Genomic DNA, 25089 nt, shown 5'->3' with positions numbered 1-25089 from the left:
AGGCTCCTTAAGGTGAGCAGCATTTCTTCTTGGCTTTTGGGACGTCTGGAGGTTACAAAGCAATCTTCTTGCAGGCAAGCAAAGCCAATCCCTTAAGCTTGATGGCCACTGGAAGTACTTTTAGCACTCCTTTGAAGGAGTAGACTTTGTCAATACTGGAATACAGGAGGAGCTACTTGCTGAAGCGTGTACCATGGTGCCACACTGCTTTCAGTGGCAGTGATGCTCTAACTCAGAGTAAAGCTGGAGAATGTGAAACGTTAAGAGTAAACCCATTGCTTCTCTGTCTCCAGCTCATGTTGTCCTTTGATGTTAAGTGTTGTGTTAACACATAATCTAAAACAAGGATGAGTTGTATTATCTTCACTGGATAGGTGGAAACAATGGCAAGAAAGATCACACTGAGTCAAGCATGGCTGACTAGTTTGTAAGGAAAGGACACCATGATGGTCTTGAGCAGGTTGATTCCTGCTTCCTAAAGTCCCCTTTTCTGTATGTGCATGGGTGTGTATAGAGCTCATGTAGCTCTCACAAACCAAACGCACTCACATTCAGTAAGTAGGGTTCCTTGCATACTTTGCAAGGCTTTCGTTCCCAGAAGGGTGAAGAAAAAATAGGGGAGCTGGCTCAGCACCAAGATCTTTCTGTCCTTCCCTGGAGGACTCCCCAGTGGAAAACACATTCATATTTCCACAATAGCTTCCCCTGCCACTTGCTGAAGTCATTGCCTCCAAAATAGTTCATGGCTGGGTGTCCCCAGGCCCTCACTGACTCATGGAGGAAGACGCGCTCTTTGGGGACACCAGTGGAAGGGTATGTTTCCATTCCATACAGTGTTTATCTTCCAATCAAATGTGGATGACATCCTGAAGGACAGGTCAGCACTGTGACCCTTTACACATTTCTCATCTTTCCACTGTTCCCAACACATCTATGGAAAATACACAGATCTTTCCCTTAGCTCCTCAAGCTTGTTCTGCATGTATCTGCACAATGTTCTGAGGCTGCACATAATCTATTTCCAGGATCTTCTTTGTGCCTTTGAAAACATCTTTTCCAAACATGGGCTCATACTTACACATGTCCATGAGCAATAGTCTGAAATTACATACAAGAACTAATGTGTGTTTCCAAATGGAAGTGTAAGCGCATTGGGGGAATATGTGACAGAGGATGTGTGTACGTGAAGGGGACGATGTGTATGTCTGCACGTATGGCAGCATCAGTAAAAGACAGTGAGCAAAAGTGTAAGAGAGAATGTGGGAGCGATGTGATACTTTGTGCAAGAGAGAAAAGGACAGAAACAGAAGCACTGCGTACCTCTGAGTAGAAAAATGTTTGTGTGTTTTGTATCACAGCGGGAAGGAAAGGCCCACTGTCTGTATTGAGACTGCGGTTGTTGACTCTGGATGCAGATACTTTATGGCCTATGCAAATCCCTGTAGGAGTAACTATAATCAAATTCCCCTCCTGAGATTACCATTTTTATCCTCGCTCTTCTCTTATGGTTTCAAATAATCTAAACTAATATTTCTTTATTCTCAGCTGCCTCTTTGCTTATTGCTTACACAATCCAATCCCCATTTATATCCTCAGTGCACGGCCACAATCGCTCTGTCACTTGCATACAGGCGATGTGCCTCAACATCTAGGGCTGTTTTGTACATGGATTATTACTGCAGACAACATCCAGAGCAGACAGCATTTAACTAATTGGCCAGTGATGTCAGTGCATCACCGAGACTGAACTCATGTCTTATGTAAATCCACCGTACTAAGTCAATCAGACTTGGTTTTATAGTATTTCTCTGACCACTAATTCTCTGCCAGCCAACGGAAGCCTGCGAATGAGCAGAATATATTCAAACGGTGTAAGAACAGAACGCTAAGAGCATTTTTAGCAAAGGGTCTGCACAGGAGTAGGTGTAAACAGATCATGCTTGGAAGGAAGTAAATGCATACCCCTTTGTAAAAGTAGTCAGCAACCCCCAACACATAAACATGCTCAAGCATTTAGCTCAGGCAAATCCCTTGTAAGCGTGTGAACATGTGCCTGCATGTGCGTGCATGAACGGAGGTGTGAGTGTGAAAGCAAGGGTTTGGATTGTGCACACATGCAAGACAGCCAAGAGTATGTATGCAAAGGAACCAGCGCGTGTGTGTGTAAGAGATAAAAACACGAGCTGGAATTCCATCCTCTCCTTCCTCCCCATGTTTCTAATAACCTCCCATCCCTATCCATCATCACCACATTCCTACACTCAAGGAGGCATAAATTAACTACTTTTGCAGTTCATGTCCAACTACGTAGCCGCAGGCAGCAGACCCAACAGTTACCAGGTCAAAATAGTTTTCAGTTATTGCGTTGGACTAGGCTGACTCCCCCCTGCTGCCGCGGCTGCTTTGTTATCAGCCCAGACTATCTGACCCAATGCAATCTGCGAGCATTGCTTACACTTCTCAAGGTTATGTGGGTCCCCTGATAGAGGACATAATGTCTGTCACATGGGCTCGTGCCAAAGAGAGCCAAAGAGCCCAGCCTTTCCAGCACTGCCAAACTCGCATTTCAAAGACATGAGTGCAGTCTTGGAAAGGGATCAAAGCCTTTCCAACTGTCATTAGAATATTTCCTTTATGCATCTCTCCGTGAGTGCCAGCAACATATTTCATAAAATTCATTGGCTCGAGATGGTACCTCCAATATAAACCTGAATGAGGGAACTGTCAGGGCAAGTCTATGTGGAAAACAAAACAAAACCCAAAGCACAACAAAACACGTGTAATTCCTGTAATGGAAAAAACATACGATGCTGTGAGCGTGCCTTGCCCAAGAAAGCCTAATGAGCCTATTAGTGCATCATAAAAGATCTCCTTTGCTGGAATCTGTTTTAGACATAGAAATTCTATGGGCTGTTTAAGGCCATTTGGGACACCAAATCATATCAGGCAATGTGCACATTCCCACCCAAATCTTTTCACTGACTTATTTGTCCAATGCACAGCTTCGGTTTGCTTTTTCCCTCCACTGCAGTGTAAACAGCCCTCTGAAACTGTACTGTACAGCAGCTCGTCCTTATCCGGCAAGCCCCAGACCTCAACAGTAATACGTATCCCATACAGTGCTCCAGTTTCAGTCTAATGGAGTCTTCAGCTCATCCAGCAGTGTCTCGCGACCGCCCTGCCCGCCACGCAGCCTGCCCCATCAGTCACATGAGCCATTATCCCCGTGCCCGTCTCATCTGTCAAGCCTGTTTCCCGTTCATTTGGGCTGTGGCTTCACTGCAGCAGGACTCGTCCCCGGGCGGTGAGGTGAAGCCCCCAGCCAGCAGCCCCACCTGCCCACGGGGGCCACTGCGAGGAGCTCCTTTCTGCTGACCCTCAGCTCCAAAGCCAAATCCAGCCACAAATCTCTGCCGCTTAGCTACAAGCGTATTTGACAATGGCTTTTAAACTCGGGTGGTATCAGGTCTAATTGTATTAAATCTGGCCTTGGTGACTAGAGTCGAGCAGTTTTGTAACTGGGTTGGAAACTCTTCCTCCCCCATTTTCTTCCAGGTCAGAGAGTGGCTTTCCCGTGTTTCCCTAATGTGGCTGGGTGCAGCCTCTTGCACTCGTGGTTGTTTTTGCAAGGAACACGGAGCCTTCCAGCCCTTATTGTTAGGAAATGTTTTCTACTGTTTGCTCTGAGTTATTCTCTATTTGACTTTGTTTTGGTTTTTTCCTTCAAAGACAAGTGTCACTTTACAGCAAGAAAATAAACAGAGTACTTAAGGGATTATTTGCAAGACCCCACCCAAACACAGAGCAGGAACTTTGCTATCTGCTCACTGTGGAGCATGGTCTCCAACTGCCTGATGAATTTGTTAGGAATAAAAGACACTGCATTTCATCATTTAAAAAAAAACAACAAAACAAACCAAAACCACCAGCATCTTCTGAATTGGGAAGTCAGCCTCAAAAAGTCTCCATTTTATCTCTTGACATACAATGTCCTATCCTTTACCTAGCAGGTTCAGCATATGGCAGGACAGAGTAAATCTGCTGGAATCATAGGGACCCAGCACATCACTCTCCTTCCCAAGACTCCTTGTTTCTATTTTCATTTGGTGCTCTCAAAACAGCGGTCAGCCCAGCTTAAACCATGGCATACAATTTAGCAGACAGAGAGAAAGCATTTCTGGACAGCCCTGGCAATACTTGCCGGCAGCCTGTGACAGATCCAGGTGTGGTTCCCAATGTGGTGTGGCTGATAGGTCGCAGTGGTGTTCCCTTGGTCCCAGGATTGACACTAACTAATTAGAGCAGCAAAGACCACAGCAGCCGGCATGTGGACAGGCACTCACCAACTCTCTGTCCCATTTGTTCAAGCAACACGGGGGGCCCAAGGTTTTAGGGTGCAGTGTCCACCTAGACATTTTCAGTATCTGCAGTGAACAGCAAGGACGGTTTTGAGATAAATGACGTTCTTCCTGAAGATAATGGCAAGAGCCGTGACTTCAACAGCACTGAAAGCTGACCTTGAAATGGGGCCATTTGGCAGACGTGCACAATTGTAATTTAGCTTTTCCCCCTGTGATTTCTCAGTCTTGGGTGGTTAGACATGGAACTCTCCTTTTGCAGACACAGTGTTGATGCCAGTGTATAAGCTGCCTTTTGCCTTCTGCCATAGAGTCCCAGAAAAACAAGTCTGGAAAGGAGGTCCAGAGACCATCGCTGGTAGCCCTCCACCCCAAAGCAGGGTCATCTCAATATGTCACATCAAGCAAATTTTTATCTAGCTCATACTTAAGGCCACACATGACAAGGACTCTGCCACTGCCCCAGCAACCTGCAGCCCATGTTTCACTACCTTTATGGTCAGGAAGTTTTTCTGAAGGTCTACCTGAATCTTTTCTTCTGCAACAGATGTGCATGACTATTTGTGCCATTCCCCACAGACAGGGAGATTAGATGATTCCTTTCTGCTTTACCAAACCTATTACTTATTTGAAAGCTTATTATATCTCTTGTAAACCATCTCATTTTTAGGCTAAAATCACCTTATTGCTTCAGCCTTTCCCCACTGTTTGGTTTTTTTTTTTTAAAGGACCTCTGGTCATTTCTGATGCTCTCATCTGCACTCTGCACATCTTTCTCAGAGGCAGGTCATCAAAAGAGGACACAGTCCTCAAGCTGAGAGCTTATCAGTGCCATGTAACTGCTACATTCGTCCTGTCTATCACCTCCAACCTGACATAAAGTACACAGTAGAGATTTCAGACCTACAAACATTTCTAACATTTTTTTCTTCTTTTTTGCCTGAAGTGCTACAGGTCTATCAAAAACCTGAACAAAAAAAGACAACCTACAAACCCTCTTTAGCAGCAGACTTGCAATAAAACTTTTGTCTGACCCGATGTTAAAGATCTGCCTTTGCTGGCAAATTTAATTTTGCTCCTCATTTCAGACGGATTGCCATAAATCATGTGAAGCAGGAAGCGTGCCTCATCTACATTTAGTTTAGTGTTAATTTAAGACACTGGTGTAAGTGTAGTAAAAGTCATGATAATTTATTGATAAAGGTATAAATCTTTCAGTGATTGGGACATAGCCTGAAATAGAGCGGAGCCAGAATATTACAAAGCGAAAGGCTTCAGGTCCCAATTTAGATCCAGATCACTGCCTGTGTTCACACTGAAATCCAAATGTGTAACTGTAATTCTGACCGCATCCAAACCAGGCAGTCACTAGGTCATGTCCACAAGCATAAATTGCAAGTTCTGTCAGCACATGTAAGCTTGGCAGCTTTTAAAGAATTTTGGTTTATCCGCTGCAGCAAAATGTCCTCTACAGCCCCCAAATCTGATCTCCCATTACAAGAAAGGAGGAATGTTTTTGGGGAAAAAAAAATGATAAGGATCCAAGAAAAGATACTTAGGATAATTGTTCAAATATAAACCCAGCTTCTTGGGTAGGTTTGGTAGCCTGTGCTGAACTCCGTAGCACTCTCCGTGACACTGCTAATGCATTCAGGTTAGCTGGTTAAAGCTGGACGAGGTTTTTTTACATCAGTGGCAGGTCCTACAGTTAAGACAAACCCTAAGCAACACGTATTACAAAATAAAAGCCCACATGGCTACAAAAGTCTGGGTGTTTGTTGATCCTAGGGTGCCCTCTTTTCCAAACTGAATTAATTCTACCATTACGCTAGTGACTCAGGCTTTACTCACCCTCTGAAAATAAAATAAAAAAAAAAATACAGAAAGAAAGTAAGATTTTTACTATGCAAAATATGGGAATCCTTTGGGTCTGGGTTTTCTTTATCCTGCAACAGAGACTGAGAGCAGCTCCTTGGTCTAAAGTAGGGAGTTTTTACAATTGTCAAGTCACCAGTTTCATTCCATTTGCTTTGAAATGCTGGCTTTCCAGCAGGACAGTCCTAGAAATAAGCACATTTCTACTGTAACATTTTGCACTATAAATCTATAGGACTGCAAGGAAAAAATCCACCCCATACATAAAGGAAATTATTTGCTACTAAGTTCTAAAAATCAGTATTATCATCTATAGAACCCTAATGGCGCACGCCTGCTCAGCCCTGACTTTCTCATAGAAGACCTCTTATAAATGATACAGCTTTATTCCATGCAATCGCTTATAGATAACTTCTGGATATTGTAAATGCAATATCTACTTAGTGGGCTGAACCACAGCAACAGGTTGGAAGAAACCTGACGGTTAGACTACTCCAAACCTAGCTCTGGGTCCTCTTTCGGTTTGGTTCATATGAGCTTGCACTTTGAGCCAACTTCTGTTCTCACTGGGCTGCACAGAAATATCAGCTCTGACTGGGATGTATTTGCTCCAGTGTAAGTCTAGAGTTAGTCAGAGCAAAATTTGATTCTCAAAGTGCAGCTTCACGTTCAAATCCAAAATCTCAAAGGAAACCTCAGTTGAAACGACCAATTTTTGCCCAATTTCTGGCCAACGCAACTTGCTTTTTTAAGGAGGGAGGCGGGTTTCCTCAGATCTCCACACGGATTCTCTCAAAAGTTTGTAAATCCTTGCCAAATCCTTCACAAACCTGGGCTGAGATTCAGAAATACAGTGAAAATGGATTCCCCCCCCCCCCCCCCCCCAGCACTTTTGCTGCTGGTTCTGGCCAGGATAAGAAAGAGTAGAGGCTCAGGGAAAAAGAATGGGGAAAAAGATGATGCAAAAATTTTCAAATGTCAAACATGTTCTGTCTGAGCTCTGGGCAGAAATTTGGGGTGGCTGTTAACGTACACAAAATTATTTGTTCCCTCTCTCCCTTTATCCTCCCAGGGTTTACTGCCCACTTCTTATACCAGAGACCCCACCTTTATATAACCTCTATGTAGGTTTATAAAGAGTTGCAGTGCTACAGACCATAAATATGCGATCACTGAGCCTTCTTCCTTTGCAAGGTCTACGTCCAAGAGCGGAGCAACATTTGAGTTCACTTGTGCAGCAAGAACTGAAAAGCCCCGTTTCCTCGCACAACCATAAAAAATAATTAAGCTAACCGACTACACAGAACTAGGAAAAGATATGCTGGCTGGCCAACTTGCAGGAAGAAAAAAGAAAACAAAGGGAAAGCCTTGGCAAAGAGAATTGTGATCTTACTGTACAATTAACTTCTGAGACAGTGAGTAGGATTAAAGCATGGAACATTTCAAGACGCATCTCTTTAAAACAGCAAAGCATTATGAAGCATATATGCACATTTCACAGACCTTTGAAATCAGCAGCACTGGCAGGTTTATTTGTTTTGATTGTCTCTTTTTCCTTCTTTTACTACTTTGGATTTTTTTTTCTCTCTCCTTTTCAAGACTAGAGCCAAATGACCCATGAGAAATGTACTGTAATTTGTCTCTTATCCATCCCTCATCTCCATCTGATATTCCCTCTGCCCTGGTTACCCTGATGTTTTTCCAGACTCTACAGGCTGAACCATTGTAACAAGGAGAAAAGTCAAACGATAAAGAAAGAAGTGGCGTTAGGATATTTTCAGGAACCCGTTCTGTTAAAACAGATTTCCTTTGCCGCTTTATGAAAACCTCTTTTGGCTGCAGCAAACCTCATTCACGTATACTCGAGAATTTAAATCACTGTAGGAAGGTATATATATTTTAGGCTATTTTAACCATTAGTTATACTGCTTGGCACTTCCACAGTGCTTCCCCTCTGGGCCTCAAAATGCTTCCTAAACATGAAGAGAGAAATTCCACTCTGGTCAAAGCCCTGACACAAGCCCTCTGCACCGCTCCAAACCCCGTCCAAAGGCTTAAGTGATACTAAAGCGGGACAAGAACCCTTGCGCTGGGCCTCCCCTCAAGAAATTTTACCATGACTGAAGAAGCCATGAAATAGGCAAACAGAATAATTTTCCTTGTCTTCCGAATGGGAAAACTGAGGTAAAGAAATGCAGTAATTTGTTCAAAGTAACAAAATCATTCAGGGTGACAGCTAGGATTAGAAACTCGATCTCTTGAGCCTATGTTCTGTGATAATATGGATCATCTTTCTTTTAAATAAGCGGTGGCTTATGTTACTGATCCTTTACGTTTTCTGCTGGTGGCCACTAATCATATTTTACAAGCCTTCACTCTTATTTTACAATCTTTTCCTCATATTTTACAATCTCCTCCTCATATTTTACAATCTCCAAAAACGTCCTAAAGGTCCGATGTTCAGCAGATGGAAAGTCAGAGCTCCCTACAATAAGCTGGTCCTTCCTGAATCCCTCGGCTTCACTGTTTCTGAAGACAACGTAGCACATTCACTTCATAAACAGATTCTCTTGTGGAACCAGGGCTCTGCTTTCAATGAGCGAGCAGCCACCGTTCTAATAATATTTGGCATTTACATACCACCTTTCATCCCAAAGCTTCCAAGAACAACCAACAGATACGTGCGTAGCACACCGCACAACAGTTCAAATAAAGGACATTTTGGTTTCAGTCACCAGAACAAACCTGATTTTTTTATGAAAAGCACCAGAGCCCAGGAATGCAGCCTGTCATCACTCCATGGAATCAGGTCAAGAGTTAGGTAGAGCCTCTGTTAATCAGACTGGAAGTTAGAGATCAAGAGGAGACTTGAGGCTTTGACACAGAATTTTCTTTAATTATAGGAGTAACTCATAGCCACTCTCTATATTAAAGTTGTCTAATAATTTCCGCTACTAATATTCAACTCCAGCCTTGTCTTTCTCATCTCCATCTCCGTGGCTGTGGGGTCAGGCTTGAGGTCACATTTGCAGCCTGCCCAAACAAGTGCCTGGCTGGCATGACCCTTGGGAGTCACGGCTGGAGTGACCCAGGTTTTGGAACTTCTGGAGCACTGGGAAACGCTTTGTGTCCCCTCTTTAGAGTCCATGGAAAGCATGGGGTTACCCTACTGTGTGGATACTGCTCTGTCCTGGGCTCCATCTACCTGTGCCATCTGCCCTTGTAAGCAGGCAACCGCAGGCAGGCAGGATGGGTCAGGACCCTGCCTGGGTGGGCTCTGGGGGGTCACCTACCGTGGGAATATTTGGGATTTTTAGGAAGCCGAACACTGGTCGGGGTAGAGAGCACTGTGGCCTTGGGGTGCTTGCAGTTAGACTGCAATTAGTCACAGCTCCTGCAGAAGGGTGACACGTGGCACCGTCCCTGCCGAGGTGTGCAGCTGGGACTTTAAGGGGCTGGTCCTTCAGCATCTTCCCTAGTCAACACGCAGTAAAAAATGCAGGATGAAAAAAGAACAAGATCAAATTCTTTGCTCCTTTCATCTCACTTTTTGACACTAATCCTCCCTGCACATAAACCCCGTGCCACAAAGTGAGATATACATTGCTATTGGAATGAAGGGCGACTTGGAATCAGGCCGACATCAGCAAAAAAATAAAATAAAATCATATATAACCACAAAGGACCTAGCATGTTTATTACAAATACTTCTGGAGTTGATGGGCCAAAATAACCAGTCCAAATATGCATCTTGCAAAACATCACTTTTGCTTTGGAGATGCCGCTTCTTTTCTGTTTTTGTTTTTACAACTCATGGACTTCCAAATCTCATTTCTTAACCTCCTGGCAGGGTTGTGCATAAAGTTGGTCCTGCTGCAGTGGGCAGATCATCAATGGCTTATGGTTAGGATAATCCCAATTTTCCTCTTTTCTGAGAAAGAAATGAAAACCTGATTCAAATGAGACTGGCTGAAATTTCCTCTTATTTCATCTTATGCAGGAAAGGGTAGGAGACACCAAAGTGAGATCACAAGGAACACAGTCTGGTGATGGAGACTTCAATTCAGGGAAACCAAGAAAAGCTTGTGCCCTGGCACTAAAAGCCTCACATTTTCAGAGTTCATGAGATTTTTTTCTCCCTGTTACAACAAAGGACTAATATTTAGCTCTTTTTGTTTTCTGTTTTTTTCAGGGGGTACTGATGGATCATACCAGCAAGTCTTTATCTTCAACAGCGAAGTCTTGAACACATTTTTTTAAGGAAAAAAAAAAAAGAAAATTGAATAGTCAGAGTCAAAGAACCACTAAATATTATGAGATCTACAAAAGCTGGTTACTCTTGTTCTTTCCCAGCAATGAAGAGATTACAAGGAAACAGAAAATGTCAGTTGCTGAAACAGAAATTTCACATAAGAACATTCAGCTTTGAAGTTTCCAGAATCCACAGTAAATTGTCAGGTGATCTGGCAGAAACACCAACACACCTGCAATGAAAACAGTTCAGAGTTGCAGAAAGAAAATATTGTGGACAGTGTATTTTCTAAATCCAACAATTTTGGGTTTTTTAATTTTTTTTTTTTAATTTCTATTCCTGTTCACTAGGAAGACAGAAAGAAAGGAAAAGAGCGAGCAGGAGAGAGGACTTAGTAGATCGTGACTTTGTCAAGCAACTACTGTTGGGAGACGAAACGTGGCAGCAATGGCTGTAACAGATACTGCTAACATAATTAACTCCCTGACATCAAAATCCTGCCCCTCATTTCTCTCTGATGAGCCAGAGACAAGCAGCAGGAGGAAATATGTAAATGTGTCTTTTCCAAACACTCAAGAACGTTTAGACTTTCTGGTTTTTAAACCTGTGCAGGACCTGCAACTTCTGCATGGATACAAGGTAAAGCAAATACCATTGTACATGCGTGCTTCTGAGAGCGGACGTTTCTTGAACTGAAGGATATATCAAGCAGAGAAGGTCTTCTACCCCTTCTACCGCTTAAGTAAACAGTGGGCATCTAATGCCCAGGTTATTAGTCGGATGGAAGGACATTTGGGTTGCCTCACATACGGATCTGCTGACATGTGTACCAGAAAACAGGCACTGTAAGTCCAAAACATAAGGCTGATTGTAAGTATTCCCTGGAGGACACATTTCCCAAGACCCTACAAAATTGGACTGGCAGCTTATGAAACGTACAATACTGATCCAGCATGTAACAGTAAACTATAGGAAATCATACCCATATATTTGGCCTTCAGACATGAGTGCAGAAATTGCCTGTTTTGGCACCACAAGCCTGTGGATCCACTTGAATCAAACACAGACCTCTTGCAAAGGGCTACGAGAATGCAAAGGTCTGTTCTCCATTGTCGAATACTAACACAAGAGAGGGAAAACTCTAATTTTCCTTTATGGCAAATTTCTTGACCAACTTCTGCCACGAGTACGACTGCTATAGACAGGCCATGCAGTTTAACTTCGCCATAATATTTGCACCCTTTGTCACTCTATTTGCATATCTCAACCACATATCAACTTTTGCTCTGGTTTGCTGCAATAATTTATTGGTAACATGTCACTAACAACTACTACAGGACTTCAGATCTTGATGCCTACACGACTAGCTTTGCAAAGGATCCAGCAAAAATTGCAGGTTGTCATTTTCGTCCACTGTTTCCCACACATAGACCCTGAATTATACAAACCTGCATTTATAAAACGTATGTTAGCATGAAATGCCTTGCAGCTCCCTGTCAAAGACAGAGGGGGGCTGTTATGAATTCCCTCACTTCCACAACTCCTCTGCTGCCAGCTCAAGTACATCTCAAGAACTTTGCAAAACCTGACATGCTGCCTTATTCAGCTGGGGGGGAAGAGAAGGCATCCCGGAACCACCTTTTGGGCTATCTCCTCCTGATGCTTCCCTAGATCAAAAACTGGAAATGCTTCAGGTATTGTTCCCAGAGGGATAAAAAAAAAGAACTTTGTGTCTGATTAAGATGAGGATAGCTAAAGATTTGAGCCTGCATTTTTAAGACAAAAGAAGACACTCTGAAGCAAAAACACATGAATAAATCTATCCCCAGAAGTAAAACTAGTAGAGGAATTCGGAGTGTATGAGGTGGAAGCCAGGAACTCCTAGCCCTTTTCTGAATCCAGCTGGGTGCAGGGGAAGGGGAATCAAACAGCACAGATTTCTTCAGGCAAACTGGGAGAAACACTCTGATGTGTCTGACGGAAGCATTTTACTCTGTGTTTGGAAGTTTATCATGACCGATCAATTCTGGAAGAATTAGTGAGTGAGTTCTGGGTTTTGGCACTGACACAGTCATGGTAAAAAGGCTGGAGGCAAAAGGGAAGTAATTTTCATAATGCTGTGAACTGTTGCCATCAATCCTTACCCAAAACATTTCTTCTACTTGAGTGCAGTGCTGTTCTGTAGGAGCTTTCCTCTTAGCTATTGCCCTTCGTCTCAGGAAGGTTCTCGACCTCACTCGTGCTCTGGATGTAGAGATCCAAGCCAAAGACCAAAGTTTTTGGGAGTTCAATCTTTCTACGGACTTCAAAGAGCTTGGGATATGTAACTTAGTCCAGACAGAAAGCATAACATACGTTTGGAACAACATTATATACATAAAAATAGAAAAGATTGAATGACTGTTAAGGAATGCAGTGTGATGGGGAAGCCTGATGTAAACTGTGCATGGCATTTACATAGCTATTTTCAGCCTCTAACCTAGGCGCTCTGAATCCTAGTGGAAGAACTTACCTTTTCTCCAGCAATTATAAAGACTTTAAGATTTAATTCTCTAAATCGTGCCTACGCTGTGTGTCTATACCTGCTGCGAGCAGATGGCATGACTGTTCCCCTAAGGAACTAACTGAGCAACAACTACAAATAGCCAATGCTTATGCTCAGCACTTAGTGCAGTAACATCGAGACTACACATTTTGGGAGGAATCAGCAACTTGCAGAATTAGTCCTTAACAGAAAGCAAGCCAAACGTGAAGGCAAAATAAAAACCCTTAACCAGAAATGCCAAGCCCAAACATATTCAGGTATTTCGAATAATGTAAGTTTATGTAATTCTTAATATTTCTCAGGCATGCCTATGTTTGTCTCCATTTACGCTTGCTGGGATTGAAGACAGGAATCATCAAGCTCATGGAAATCAGGAGATCACAGAAAAATGCTGTTTTGTAATTGTTCTCAACCAGTTCTGCAAACCTAAGCAGTTCAGACAGTTTGGAAACATTTCCATACTCTCTGATGCTCACATGAAGCAAACTAAGCTCTGGCCTTTTTGAGGTCTACCCATGTTCTCTAAATGAGTGTATCATATTTCTCTATTTACTTAGAATTTTTCACCAGTTAATCTCTCCCTGTCTCATTTTTAATTAAACAAAACAAATAAATGAATCAAGGAAACACAACACAACTTAAGGCAAAGCTTTTCAAAGTGTGGGATTTTGATACCCACACGCTACTGATAGTCAGGGGGTCTTGTCTTGGGAATATAATTCCCTTTTGTGCCTTTGGAAGGCGCACAAAAAATGTGTAGATGATTACAGTGATGGGTCTATTAATTGATATCATCTGGATTTTATGTTATTTAATCAATGTCTGAGCTCTGACTGCAAAAGAAGCTTAAATTGACACCCTCACTCCTTTCTGCTCAACGCTCCCTAACCTGTCTTCTTCGATACACGAATGTAATTTGCGAGTCTGACAAGGGCACAAGTCTCATTACATCGTATCACGGAAATTAGAAATGAATCAATAAACAAAGAGGCAAACTCCTGATCAGCTCGTTCCTACCACACAATGTGGAATTCTTCACATTTTACCCCTAATCCCACGTCTGATCAAACTGAAATGTCTTCAGGGTCAGGAATGCCTCTGCTTCCTTTTGGTATTTCTTTCACAGTCTAATCACATCTCAGAAGAACTGGTATTTTCTGTCTATGTGTCTTATCTTTATCCTTTGTATAATTTGTGCTGTTCAATGCTGAAGAAATAATTCAGCAACAAACTTCATGCTATGGGGCAGATCTTTAATGGAGAAGAAATGCTGGCATGGCCCGAGCAACAGATTAAATCCCCTTCTCGGCATATCCATTTTTACTGTGTCTTTCAGTATAATTTCGACATGGAATTTTCCTGGCATAAATCACACAGGTTTCCCTCTTCCCCTCCACACCACGCTGCGTAGCTCTGTGTTTTGGTAAATCTCATCTATTAATAGTTGCCCTCTGTGGCTATAAAAAAATACCTCAGTAGTCAAAAGCCAACCCTTGCTAGGGAACAGCTGTAGGCGCCTGAACGCACGCAGGACCCGGCATCACACAGCAAAGCCCTTTCTTGGCTCCGTGTCAGAGCAAACCGATTAAATAGGGCCATAGTCAAGCTAACGGAAAAGGAGCCCCTTCCCTGCAACAGAGGGAGAGAGACCAACTCCAGCACTAGGCTGGAGAAACATCAGGGTATTTCCATTTTCTCACTGACATTTTCTTTTTCCTTTTTTAACTCAGCAACCCCCCCCTCCTGTGTCTTCCTCGCTCCACCCTTCTGCCAAGTCCCAATAAACTCTTGCACTTAAAGAAATAGAACAAAGACGTCATCGCAGCGAGTATCAAAGGTCACGGGGTAAATGTTAAGGTCTAGTCTACTTTTTTTTGCCTGATTGATTTAACTGATTAAAGCATTTCTGCTCTTCCTGTGCTTTCAGCAGCATCCTGGGTAACTCAGGGGAAATTCAAACCAACCAGCTGTGATCCGTATTACAAAGTCAAGGCTGAAATACAACACAAGGATGTTGATGGGGCCATACTGGAAAGGGTGAAAGGAAAGGAATATTGTCTCCCAGTAAAGTGACAAATTGCTTTTATGTGTCAGAATGAGAAATATTCAGCTTAGCAGAGGATACAGGGAGTTCATCACCCTCTCAGCATTGAAGGGTACCAGTCCCATCACAGAGGGGCTGGTCGGTGACAAAGTACCTGGTCCCAGGCAGCAGGAATCCTCCCCTAATTTCACTTTGAATTTTCATCTGCATGAACTAAAGTTCTTGAAAATCCTCAAGAATTGCTGAGTTTCAGGGACTTCCATGCAAAGTCATGCCACAGCCATCGCCAGAGTTGGTAGGGAAATGGTACGGGAGCCTCAACTCCTCTGGAAACCAGCACACCTGGTCTGAGGCTGCAGGCACTTACAAAGCCAATGCCACATAACTTCAGCACTTTTCAAATTTCCCTAGGGACATTTCACTAAGATAAATTCTCCTTGCAAAGCTGATGGGAATGATTTGAAAAACCAACAGAGTCTTGCGCTGGGGAAACTAACTACCACAGCTTCTCACTGAAGTCCTCAATTTATTGACACAACAAGGTTATAGCATGAGAAGCAAATTTATTCCATATTATCTACTGGCAATATAGTTCAAAAGATGCATTTTGAGGCAGCAGAAAGAATTTCATTCTCCAAAGCCTTGTAATTCAACCCTGCTGAAGCTGCCCTCACACAAATCAGTGATGACACATCTTTTCAACGTCTAGGGCCAAAATTATTTTTAAAAGCATTTCAGGTAATTGCCACTGCTGTCATTCCAAACCACTGCTGTTTCCACTATTTTACCATCACTGATGTAACCCAACAAGTGTCAACAGCAAACATGGGCTGCTTCTGCAATTATTGAATTAATGGAAATAATACATTTCACAACAAACAGCTCACACATATCAATGGCCGTGACCAGATCTTTAGCTAGAATTTACATGAGATGTTCTATGTTTCCAAGGTTTGTTATATACTACTCAAACATCTGGGTACCTTCTAAAATAATTGGTCTGCAGGGTGTAGATTTTATCGATCTTTTTCACTGGGGTGGATTGGCCACAAGAGTCTTTAAAACAACAGCAGAAAAAATTTGCTGAACCTAGTTCTCCTGAAGAATTTCAGAAAGATCAAATTAGGCCAAAACCTCTAATCTTGGTTTCAGTGGGGTCCCTTTTTAGCAGGGGTCCCTCTAGCAGGGTCCCTCCTTTAAAACAAAAAGGAAATTAAAAATGAAAAACAGCACTGGGGAAAAGTTAAGCATGTATTTCAAACTCACGCATGCCAGGAAATTTAGAGTTAAAGGTGAAACTCCACCCTAAAGAGCTCCATACTGGAAATATTTCAGCGAACAAACATAACATGTTCTGAAATACAAAGACCCAGTAGGGTGCACTAGGTATGGAGTTTCAGCCTTCACTCCAAATTTCCTGGCTTTTTGGAGGTTTATTAGAATTTCATACCCCAAACATTTAAGTACTCTAAGAAGTTTCCTCAGTGCAGCTCACCCTGATCCTTTTGGAAGCTGAGAACAAGCACTCCGATGGTGTAGCCACCTATCCATTATTAATGAACCTGAAAATACTTTCTTGCAAATTTATGTTAATTTGGAGTGCTGAAATTATGTGTGCAAACTAGGTAGTTTCAGTTGAGTTACCCTGAGAAACTCCAAAATTGCAAATCTACTCAGAACAAAATTGAAGGACAGGATTTCATTGACCCCAGCAGAGCAAGTGCTCCTAATCTTCCTCCACTGTATGTGGGTCCTGTAACTCCGCTTCAGCCAGGGCTGCAATCAAGCAAACACAGAATTGCTTTTGACAGTAGCGGTTTGTACTCCTGGTCTAAACACTCTACCAGGTTGTGGGGTGGGGATATATCCATCCTATTTCTCAATGAATCTGGCCCTAATGGATGAAAAATGACTATGGCTATCAGCATCACACTTTTTTACAACACAGCTTTTATAAACACGTATTACAAATATTGAAGTGGTTCCAGAGTATCTCAGTAATCCTAAAAGATCTGTTGTGAGGCTCTGCATCATTGCATTTCCTGACAGCTCGAAGGAAATTATTACCAGCAACTCTCTGTAGCCCCTCTGATCACCCACACTCTTCATCCTTCTCAAATATGCACACAGAGAAAGTTTTAGGACTCTTTATGACTATTTCAATGGGTGTCTTGACATATAGCTAATGGAGAAGACATCACACGTACTTTGAAATTGGCCTCGCCAGTCACTCTGCACAAGCATATCGTAGTGGTGGACAGGTGCAAAAGTGATGGGACAGCCCCAAAAGTGATGGGACAGCTCCACACTGTCCTGATCCTGGGGTGTTTGAGGGACAATTAATGCTTCTCGCTGCAGTTAAGAGAAGATAAACTGAGACATCCACTTCTTGGGTTTCCCCTAGGCCCAAACTGGGCAGAGGAGAGAGCCTATACTGAAGGGATGACCTGCCTTGGGGAAAGAAGGAAGACAGAATAGGGAGGAGGCAGACAGGGACTTAAAACATCAGGAACTGGTGCCAAAGAAGTTCAAACAAGGGCCAATAGACACAGACTGTGCTTCATGCTGTTGCCTACAGATCTGCCTCTGCATCCTTTCTCCTTCAGTCTTTTCCAAGACCTTCCTCTTTTCCATCACCTTTCCATATAGTTAATTCCCTCCTCACTCTGTTCCAGCTATCAAATTTAAACATACATACATACCCAAATCCCCTGACATACACTCCTTCTCATACTTCTGAAATCCCCCAACGGGCCAACAAGCTAAAAAAAGACAGACTACCAAAAAAATCACAAGCAATGATTTCTTGGGAGAAATCTTAATTTTTTTTATTTACCGGATCAACTGTTTAATTTGGGGGAAAAAAGGACAAGTTTTCAAGCTCATAAAATCCCTTCTTTGTATTATTATCTTTTTTCCCTAACACTATTAATTGGCTTAAGAAAAGACATCCCCCCTGCTGCTGAAACCTGCCTTACTTGTAAGCTTCAGCTCTCCCAGCTACATCAAGAACATCATTGCTCTGAAAATCATAGCACTGGCACAGTATTATCTGTTTCTTCTGCTCAGAACTTGCACCCCTTTTCCCAATCTTTCCATCACATCTACTGAGGCTGCAGGCAAGTCCTCTGTGGCATAAAGGTATTTTTCTATGCAAAAATATAGACTACTTGTAGAAACTGCTATTTTCTGAGTAATCACACTTTTGGGTTGGCTTTCTCCCCCTGCATTAAGTTCACAGATATCGGGCAAAGGCAGAGCTGCTAGGCCAGTATTCATGCCTCTGCTCACATCGACATTTTCAGCTGAGACTATATAAAGAAAATTCACCTTATCCTTCGCACCCCTTCTCCTGAACCCTGCGAACCCACTACATGAAGACATCAGTAATGCCGAGGGTTTGAAGTGTGGCTGCACAGAGCAAACTCCCCCAGGACATAGCACAAGTCAGCATCATCTCTTCTGAAAGATTTCTGTACATTTCCACTGGCAGCAATAGTGAAGGGATCATTAGGAAAAAAAAAAACCCAACTGAAGTACTGTTTGCCCAACTCCAGCAATCCACGTGAGAGGCAAAGTCAAATGCATTGTGCTCATGGATGTTGTAAATGGAGCGTGATGGAGGTGGCTGGTCTGTATTTCCCCAAGGGGCAGCTATTGCTTGCAAGAATTGGACTTAAATTCCTATCAGAAAATAAGTCTGAAAGATGGGATGGGAATTGCAAATGGTTGCAGGTATGGCACCTGGTTAAGCTTGCCACAGAAATAGCCTGTGCTTTGCATCTTTCTCTGTGTGAAAGCAACCTCCTGAATTTACAGAAGGTTTCAGCTGCCACTAATTAAAAACGCAGAAGGCACCTCACACCCACTACTGAAGAGAGGTTGTACACAAATGGATATGGGAGAAAACCAGGGTGATTAATGCAAAGCCCCATAGCGCTTTAAAGAGGCATGTTGGACGTGACCAAACTGTGGGTCTGTGTGTAAGACAGTATAATTTGAATTGATCAGCAAAGAGAATAAAACAGCTTATATACACTGCTACTTTTCAGAACATGGAAGGGGATGAGCTTCACCTTGTTTGCTTAAACAGAGGCTGGTAAGGGGTTGCTGGAGAGCGTCCGTGCCCGCAGGGCAGCCGGACCTGGAGGACACAGTGCTGCAGAGCAGCGAGGGGCAAACTCAGTCCATGCCAAATCTGCAGACTCTGCGCTTGCAAATCTTCCATGTGGGGTTCCAGAGCCAGAGCCAAATGGGTCTGCATTAGCGCTGGAGAGTATAATAAGACTTTAATCTATCGTCTCCCACAAGGATTCTTAATGATCTCTGATAGTTTACTCCATAGATTTTATAGGCTGTCTTCATTCCAAGCATCCTGCAGTTTGACCAGACAGTGATCTTTTTACATAATGGATAACGTCCATGAAAGAAACCATGAGTCTTATGAGTCTCGGGGAAAAAATGTTTCTTGAAAAAAACTGTTGCAAAAGATGACTGCGGGTCAAGCTACATTGAGCAAACTCCTACTGTTTCTAGGGTGTGCAATCGTATACTTAGAAATAATTTCTTTAGTACTGAAGTCCTGTCTATATCAGAATTCAATACTAGACTTATAAATGTCAGTTGCTAGCATGGGAACAGATGCAACTCCTCCCAGCTGATTAACATCCCTGACATCTGGAATAGAGGACAGAATAAACAGGGAGAACAGAGGATTTCCTGTCGGGACTTGGCTTTTGGGTGACAACTACCAAGATACAGCAACTCTGTCCTTGAGAGTGTTACCTCTCCACCTTCTAAACAGCCCTGGGGCTGGTAATTAAAGAACTGGACATTTAATGCCAAATCCCTAGACAAAAACTCAGGTATTTGCTATATGTCTGTCTGATACCTGTGTGAATTCAGGAATCCTTGATGTCAAGAGCTGCACAATGGTCTCTTCGAGGCAGGGGATTAAGTTCTCAAGCTTCCTGAATTGAAGAGCTTTGATGAATTTCTTCTGTTCTTTTTAGTGTTTCGGATTAGGTGGAAGTTAATCCTTTATTGGGGATCAAGGAGTATTTCTTACAACTCTTCTAGCTCCTAGAAAAAGGCATTATGTATACCTCCCTCCGCCAGAGTAAGTTGACCATATTTTGCAAAGAAGCCTCACGAAAAGAGGAGTGGAAGAGAAGCAAAAAGAGTTAATAGGCTGATCTGACCAGAAACTCCATGGAGGAGCCCTGAAGTGCAGCCACAGCTCAGTTACCTGTACGAGGTTGACCTAAGCTGTGGATTAGCCAGCCACCTCCTGGTTTTAATGGTACTGCTGCCATCCACATGGCATAGCACGGTGTGCTCTTCATACAAGGCTCTGCCGTACCCATTGCTGTTCAAAACCACCATGGAAATTGCTACAAATTGTTCAAACATGTATTCAGAGTCTAATTTACATACGACTGGAATGTCCCGATGCCCTTAATCTTGAGCGAGCTGATGTGATGCAACACTAAACTTTGCTGAACTGCGCAATACAAGCGTTGGAAAAGGCCACAGAAAAGGGTGGGATCAGCAGCACACTGGACTCCAGCTCTTTGGTTCGGTGTCACCCTGAGTCTGCAGGCAGGTGCTGCAAATAGACTCTGGAGCGTGTACAGCTCATCCCTGCCCCTTGTTTAGGCAGAGCAGAAGGGTTGCAGAGGCCCTTAGGGCACACATGCGGATGTTGAGAAAGCCTGTCCCCGGGGTCAGTTATTCCGAGGGGATTTCCAGCAAGTATTCAGTAGATTGTATGAATTGAGGGAGTTTGAAGACACTCCAGTAGCTTTTACTGTTTCAGGAATTTCATCAGCATTTTCCTAAGAAGGCATCAAGGGGGATGGTTTCTTATCTGTCCATGCGATCCTGTGGTGAAGCCTGATGTACAAGCACAGTATTACATAAAAGGAATGGCTCAGTTAACCATAGTATGGTGCAAGAATTTGCCACATCAAATGGCACTTACAGAGCATGATTTCCTGTGATCCCTTGCTGTTCGTTTCAAGTTTTTTGAAAAGGAGCCATGGTAGGTGTCATGAGCTCAAAGTCTTTCCTATTTTGTAACCAGCAATATCCCAAACAACACAAGGAATGTGTCTTTCTGGCAAGTGTGTTTATCCTTGCTCCTTTCTTTTGTATTGGGCCAGACTGTATGATCTTAGCATGTTCTAATTTCCCAGAATTGCAGAAATAAAGAAAAGCTGAACAATATTTGCAAATCTTGTGCTGGGACTAAACACATTTTGTCCCACTCTCATGAAATTAATAAAAAGAAGCGAGGCAGATGTTCTTGGATAAAGCCTGCTGTGTGGCTAATGATAACCAGTCTTTTGTTTTTTCCTCGTAGGCTATTAAAAAAGATGAGAGAGAATCTAGTTGGTACCACCATGTTTACAGCTTTCTGCTGAGCAGCTCTGAGAGCTGAGTCCCCATCCATTGGTGCGGTCCCTCTGAACTGTCCCTCTGGCAAACTTCTTTACGGATATGCCACTGTACTTAAATCTCTATGCACCAACATCCCCGCTACCTGACTATGGCACAGAGTATCAGCTCTCTGGAGGAAAATGTTTTTGGAGAGATGCCAGAAAGAGAGGTTGAAGAGGAAAAAAAAAAACCCCACCTCTGGTGCTGGGATCAGCTCTAAGGTCACCACAGTTGAACAACACAGTGACCGTAGGACACCATCAAAGTACCTGAGCGCTTTGTCCAAGGTGCCAATGGGATCACAAGAAACTTATAATGCAGATCAGAGGTGTCTTGAAATTGTTCTAGCGATACCACATCTGTGGTTGCACTTAGTCAAGAAGCATCCACAGATTTTTTTGTAACGAGACTGATAGCAACTTTGACCCAGCATGGAGGCTTGATGGGCTGGAACTGAGACACTCAGAAGAAGGAAAGTGACTGGAAACGGATACATCTTCTTTTGGGGATGAAGAGGCACTGAAGAGGGTTCCTGTTTATAACAGCATTAATCAAGCATTAGCACTTTTTGGTTGGTTCCAAAGGACACAAGTATTTCAGAAATAAACTCTGCATGGTGAACAGCTGGATGCAACTGCTGACACTAAGGGTGTAGAAGGAACGAAACCCAGTAGCGTCTGAGGCCCCCCCCAGTACCAAGGAAGGCTGTGAAGAGTCTTTACAGCACAAAGCTCAGGAAACTTTTTACTGGTACCATTTCATCTTATCTACCTGTTTTATTTGATGCCTCACCAGACTGAGGGCTCTTTTCCCTTCCTTCTGCTATTGTTAGACTGAACTTGGGCAGAGGAAATACCTGGAATTAGATGTGAGCTCTCAGTGGCTGTAGAGATGTCTTCACTCATGTGGTGCAAGGCCTGCAGTAGAGGAGACTGAGGACTCTTTGCCAATGAAAGTGATGACAAGAGGGGCTGGTGATGCAAAATGGGCCCAGATGGTGCCAACTGAGTCACAGATTTTGACTGAGTCACTAATTGGCATGGAAATCTCTCTCAGGGGATGATGCTGAGGGCAATACCAAAGCCAAACATAGGGTTTGATTCTTCACCCTTTTAGTCAATGAAGGCTTTGCTGCCAAAGCCACTGTCCTAAACCTGTATTTGTTAGCCTAAATACTCAAAGCAGTGTTCAGCCTTACAAACCTCATTGATCAAGTCCACAGGCCTCATAGCTGTATTTTGCCATCCTGAGTGCAAACACCCATCGTAGGGGTGGGTATGAGCTCAGCCTAAGCACATCAGCCACCAAATAAAGGCTCCAGAGGGACAGAATATCTTCTACTGTCCTTCTTGGTTTCATTGCCAGTGATCAATGCTGCGTTACAATGTCTGTGCAAAGACAAATAAATGAAATCTAACTGTTGTAAAAAAATGTTTGGAGGATCTATGGATTTTCTCAGGCTCTACACTGTGGAAGAGGACCTTCAGGCCTCCTTCACCGACTTAAGTGCGTCAGTCAAGAGGAGGTGGTTCTCAAGCCAAAATGAACATGTAGAAGATCTGTGAGCTCAATGCCATGAAATGCAAATCCTCCAGACAAGTTCAGCAAGGTGGTTGTCTCCAAAAGGAACGTGTAACTGCGTACGAAAAGCAACTATGCTGTGTTAAAGTAACTTCAGATTTTGGAACTAAATTCCTTGCTTGGGCTTGTGCAAGTACAATCTGTGCAGCAAAAAGACTTCATTTGAAATAGAAACATCTCTGTATGTCAGAATAACATTAAGGCACAGTCTTAAATCTGTCAACTAAAATTTAAAAGGCTTTTCTTGTTTCATTTTGTATGGGTATTATGCTGGTCACAGAACAAGTGATAAAAGGGTACTATCAGATTAAAAATAATGTATTTTTCTAAAAATTGTCATAGCTGTTATAACTAACACCTCGAGTTCTCAGAACTACGGTGTTAAAACAATCCAATTTGCATTATGCCTTTGATGATATTTGCTTAGTTGTGTTCTTCTCCAGTTGAACGGTATTAAAAGATTGGTATTTTTCCTTTCAGTATTTTCAATCATTAGTATTTAAAGTATTTCCTCATTTGAGCTTTGCTCACTGGTAACTGACTGAAGTCAAGCTAAGCTATAAGGATTTTTTAAAAAACCACCTCACTGGAGTTTGAAAAAAAAAAACCAACCCCAAAAAACTGGAAAGGAAGCATTTCTTTGCAGCTTAATTATGTGTATTTAAAGCTCCAGTAGAGCTGATAATGTTGTTTAAAAAGGTCTCTCTACTAAGGAAGTTACAAATATAGCCTGAATTGCTATAATGGAAGGGACTCCAGAACAGCTCATACTTTCCTTCTTAACCTGAACTTTCGTGTTGACAACACAGGGTGTTCTGACAATCTAGTGGTTTTCATAGAATCATAGAATCATTAAGGTTGGAAAAGACCTCTAAGATCATCGAGTCCAACCGTCAACCCAACACCCCCATGCCCACTAAACCATGTCCCTAAGCGCCTCATCTACACGTCTTTTAAATACTTCCAGGGATGGGGACTCCACCACTTCCCTGGGCAGCCTCTTCCAATGTTTCACCACTCTTTCAGTAAAGAAATTTTTCCTGTTTTCCCCCATGACTCCATGAATTGCCCAAAAAAACCTGTAACATGGGATACAGACAACAGAATTTCAGCTTTAACCTTCATCTTCTGTGTGTTTATATTTCTAACTCATTCACAGGGAACACTTTTTTACTTAAACGTACTAACTCTTATCTGAAGATGATCAAAAGGAAGTTGGAGTAATTGTAGATACGTGGTACTCAACTGATGCAAGTTATTCAGGGAGCCCCTCTTCAAACTACAACAAAGGCGCTCAGGATTTTATAAACTCACATCCACCCACAGAAAGTTGCCCTGCCATTTGCAATGAAGTGGCATTACCCCCATTTTCGTATGTATAAAAAGGGGTGCAGAAGAGTTCAATTACCCACCCAATGTGTGCAACCGCACTGCCAGGAACCTGGTACCCACCTCCCTCCTCATAACCCACAGACTCAGGTGCTCCTCTGCAGCAGTACTTACAGAAAGCCGTACTCATAGCATTAAGAATACAGAATAACCTACCTACCTTCAAAGAAGTCCTACAGAATTAAAGTCTACCTAAGAGTATTTATGTTCTCTTCCATGCCTGAGAGGCTCTTCCCTCTCCAAATACATATGAGCTTTCTATGACATCTAATCCCCACTCCTAAGAGTCTGTGGTTAAAATAAACTGTGCAATGCTACAATATACTGCTCATAACCAAGGACTAATGGGTCTCCCAAAGTTGGCTGCTTCAGTCTTTAGCATTAACTCTCTTTAGCTTAGATGGGGAATACCAATTCAATGTTAAGATGCTGTTGAGACCATTACTGAGATTGCATTTGGATAACTGTAATGTGAGCTAAATACTATGAAAAAAAAATTAATTAAAACTCCAAAGCCCATAATGCCAGTAACACAAGGGTTCAACAGTCAGCAGGCTGATCAATACCTAGACAAATATTCATTAACATGACCATAAAAGGCATG

General features: G+C 42.7%; 1 protein-coding gene across 1 annotated transcript in view; it reads right to left on the bottom strand.

Moving 5' to 3' along the window:
- Nucleotides 1-25089, bottom strand: part of PAPPA (pappalysin 1) — a 179142-nt gene that overhangs the window by 127003 nt on the left and 27050 nt on the right. The gene's annotated exons all lie outside the window — the stretch shown is intronic.

This window comes from Aptenodytes patagonicus, chromosome 18 (genome assembly GCF_965638725.1).
Source record: "Aptenodytes patagonicus chromosome 18, bAptPat1.pri.cur, whole genome shotgun sequence".
Taxonomy (NCBI): domain Eukaryota; kingdom Metazoa; phylum Chordata; class Aves; order Sphenisciformes; family Spheniscidae; genus Aptenodytes; species Aptenodytes patagonicus.
Note: the sequence above shows the minus strand (reverse complement) of the source record. Positions and strands in the feature narration are given on the sequence as shown.